Consider the following 4,248-nt stretch of genomic DNA (forward strand, 5'->3'; position numbering starts at 1 on the left):
GTGTCTTCCTCTTTTTCGCTCACCCTCTACTTTACCATGCATGATGTGCTTCTGTAGGGACTGGTCCCTCCTGATAACATGTCCAAATGTATGTGAGAGGAATTTTCACCATCCTTGTTTCTAAGGAGCATTCTGGTTGTTTTTTTTCCAAGACAGATTTGTTTGTTCTTCTGCCAGTCTGTGGTATATTCAATATTCTTCGCCAACACCGTAATTCAAAGCCATCAATTCTTCCGTCTTCCTTATTCATTTTCTGGCTTTTGCACGCATATGAGGCAATTGAAAATACCATGGCTTGCGTCAGGAGAACCTTCATCCTTAAAGAGACATCTTTGCTTTTTAACACTTTAAAGAGGTCTTTTGCAGCAGATTTTCCCAATGCAACATGTCGTTTGATTTTCTGACTGCTGCTCCCATGGGCGTTAATTGTGGATCCAAGTAAAGTGAAATTCTTGACAACTTCAGTCTTTTCTCCATTTATCATGCTGTTGCTTTTTGGTCCAGTTTGAGGATTTTTGTTTTCTATATGTTGAGTGCAATCTATACTGAAGGCTTTTGATCTTCATCAGTAAGTGCTTCAGGTCCTCTTCACTTTCAGCAAGCAAAGTTGTGTCATCTGCATATTGCGGGTTTTTAATGAGTCTTCCTTCAATCCTGATGCCTCATTCTTCTTCATATCATCCAGCTTCTTGGATTATTTGCTTAGCATACAGATTGAACAAGTAGGGTGAAAGGATACAACCCTGATGCACACCTTTCCTGACTTGAAACCACCCAGTATCTCCTTGTTCTGTTCCAATGACTGTCTTTTGGTCTATGTACAGATTCGTCATAAGCACAATTAAGTGTTCTGGAATTCCCATTCTTTGCAATGTTATCCATAATTTGTCATGATCCACATAGTCAAATGCCTTTGCACAGTCACCATAAAACACAGGTTATTGACTAACAATATAGCAACCCATTAAGCTGTCCCTTCTCATCCCCTCCCCCAGCCCCTGGCAAGCACTAATCTGCTTTCTGTCCCTATGCATTTGTCTATGCTGGACATTTCATGTAAGTGGGATCATTCACTATGTGGCCTTTTGTGTCTGGCTTATTTCATTCATCATAATGTCTCTGAGGTTCCTCCACATTGTAGCATGTATCAGGACTTCATTTTTCTTTATGGCTGAATAATATTCGATTGTATGGATAGCAGCATTATGTTTATCATTTATCTTTTGATGAACCCTTGGGCTGTTTCCGTCTTTTGGCTATTGTGAATGATGTGGCAATGAACATTGTTGTATAACTATCTGTTTGAGTCCCTGCTTTCAAGTCTCTTGAGTATATACATAGGAATGGAATTGCTGAGTCATATGATTAACTTTCAGTATTCTTCTTCTCCCTGTGTGTGTCTCTGTGTCTATTTTGGTCTCTTTATAACTCTGAAGTGATTAGGTTGAGGATCCACCCTACAGTGATATGACCCCAACTAATTGATTGATTACATTATATTAGATTGCATCATGGAAGATGATTACATTACATTGTATTAGATTAAGGTAATTACATTACATTACAGACAATGAATAAGGAAGACTGAAGAATTGATGCCTTTGAATTGCGGTGGTGGTGAAGAATATTGACTATATCATGGACTGCCAGAAGAATGGACTACTCTATCTTGGAAGAAGTACAGCCAGAGTGCTCTTTGGACGCGAGGATGGTGAAACTCGTCTCACGTACTTAGGACATGCCATCAGGAGCGACCAGTCCCTGGAGAAGGACCGCTCAGTAAGGTAGAGGGTCAGCGAAAAAGAGGAATACCCTTGATGAGATGGATTGACACAGTGGTTACAACAATGGGCTCAAACAAAGCAATGATTATGAGCATGATGCAGGACCGGGCAGCATTTTGTTCTGTTGTACATAGGGTCGCTATGAGTCGGAATCTACTCGATGGCACCTAACAATAACAACACATCAACTGATTTAATCATATGTAACTACTAGTGTTTGGCCAAACAACTAGGAACCATACCATATCATACCCATTGCCATCAAGTCAACTTCAACTCATAGCTACCCCATGGGACAGAGTAGAACTGCCCCAGAGGGTTTTCTAGGCTGCAATCTTTACGGAAGCAGATTGCGACATCTTTCTCCCGGAAAGCAGACGGTGGGTTCAAACCACTGACCTTTCAGTTAGCAGCCAAGTGCTTAACCAGTGTGCCACCAGAGTTCCTTCTGCAAACCATAATCTAGCCAAATTGACCATAAAATTAACCATCACAACTCTCCTACTCCTCCGGTACCTGATGCATAGCAGACCAACCATATGTCACTGTATTCTATTGACTCTGTCAACTCTTTTCAGGCTCCTGAGAAGCAACAGGGAAATACGACCTGGCTGGTGACAGAGTTCTTGCTGGTGGGATTCTCCAACCTCCCAGGCCTGAGGACAATGTTCTTCACCTTGTTCTTCCTCACATACCTGGTTACCCTCAGTGGCAATGTCACCATCATCACCATCATCCACGTAGACTGAACCCTCCATACTCCCATGTACCGCTTCCTGGCAGTGCTGTCCCCTTCCGAGACCTGCTATATGCTGGTCACCATCCCCAGTATGCTGGTCCATCTGCTGATGCAGAGCCAGGCCATCTCCCTCGCTGGCTGTCGAACGCAGATGTTCTTCTTTTTGGGCACTGGGTTGCAGTCAATGTTTCCTCCTTACCCTGATGGGCTACGACTGGTATGTAGCCATCTGCCACCCCCTCTGCTACACAATGATCATGAGACCCATCATTTGCCTCTGGCTGGGAGCCCTTGTGTTCTGCTCTGGGGTCTCTGTGGCCTTGATAGAGACCAGCATGATCTTCTCCTCACTTTTCTGCCACAGCAACTGTGTGGAGCATTTCTTCTGCGATATTGCTCCCGTCCTGAAGCTCAGCTGCACCAAGAGTGCCAGCAAAGCACTAGTCATCTTCTTCCTGAGTATCCTCGTCGTGCTGGTCTCCTTCCTCCTCGTCCTCCTCTCCTACGCCTTCATTGTGGCCGCCATCGTGAGGATACCCTCAGCAGCTGGCCGGCACAAGGCCTTCTCCACATGCGTGGCCCACCTCACTGTGATCATTGCGCATTTTGGCTGCGCCTCTATCATTTACCTGTGTCCTGAGTCGGGGGGAAACCATGACCAGAATTATCTGGTAGCTGTGTTCTACATGGTGGTTACTCCATTGATGAATCCTGTGGTGTACATGCTGCAGAATAAGGAGGGTGAGGGTGGCTCTGAGGCAGAAACTGGCGCGTAGTCGTGGGTCTCAGAGTTTTTAAATAAGGACTTATTACACTTTCTACTCTAGCTTTTTATTAATGTGTGACTCTCCAAAGATTCAGTTTCCTCATCTGGCTATAGGGGCCACTAAAACCAGTTGCCATTGAGTCAACTACAATCATAATGACCCCATGTGTGTCAGAGTAGAACTCTACCCCATAGGGTTTGCAGTGGCTGATTTTTAATAAGTAGATTGTAAGGTCTTTCTTTGAGGCACCTCCAGGTGAACTTGAATCTCCATCCTTTCAGTTAGCAGCTGAACACATTAATCATTTGCACCACCCAGGGACTCCAGAGGCCACTACCATACCTTAAGTGAAATAACCATGTGAAGCAATTAACAGTACTTGAGACTTGGCGTAAGCTTAATAAAGGCTGCTTTTCCCCTTTGTCTTAATTTCTTGACTTGTTCAGGATCCAGTGTGGTCTGTTGTGTATGGTGAGAACCAGTGGAGGGAGCTTCTGACAGCCCAGCATTCTCCATGCGGTGGAGGAGTCAGCAGTGAAGGGCACTATGTCCAGCATTCCTTTATTTTGTCTCACTAAGAAGTAGTTCACTTTTGTTTAACTAAATCCTGTTGATGGCTTGAAATCATACAGAATGATCTTCCCCAGCCTCAATGGAATGAAATGAGAAATCAATAATAGGAAGAAAGGTGAAAACTTCACAAATGTGAAAATTAAACAACACATTCCTGAAAAGCCAGTGGGTCAAAGAAGAAATTACAAGTGAAACTGGAAAACACTTTGAGGTAATTGAAAGTAAAAACTTAACATAGCAAAACTCATGAGATGCAGCAAAAGCAGTGCTCTGAGGGAAATTCATAGCTCTAAATGCATCTATTAATCATATGACTCAGCAATTCCATTCCTGCGTATATAGGATGTCTTAGTCATCTAGTGCTGCTCTAACAGAAATACCACAA

At 43.5% G+C, this 4,248-nt stretch overlaps 1 pseudogene; it reads left to right on the forward strand.

Moving 5' to 3' along the window:
- Window positions 1-2,296: 2,296 nt before the first annotated feature.
- LOC111822051 (olfactory receptor 10T2-like) lies at window positions 2,297-3,321 on the forward strand (annotated as a pseudogene).
- The last annotated feature ends 927 nt before the right edge of the window (window positions 3,322-4,248 follow it).

Source organism: Trichechus manatus, unplaced genomic scaffold, assembly GCF_000243295.1.
Source record: "Trichechus manatus latirostris isolate Lorelei unplaced genomic scaffold, TriManLat1.0 scaffold00122, whole genome shotgun sequence".
Lineage (NCBI taxonomy): Eukaryota > Metazoa > Chordata > Mammalia > Sirenia > Trichechidae > Trichechus > Trichechus manatus.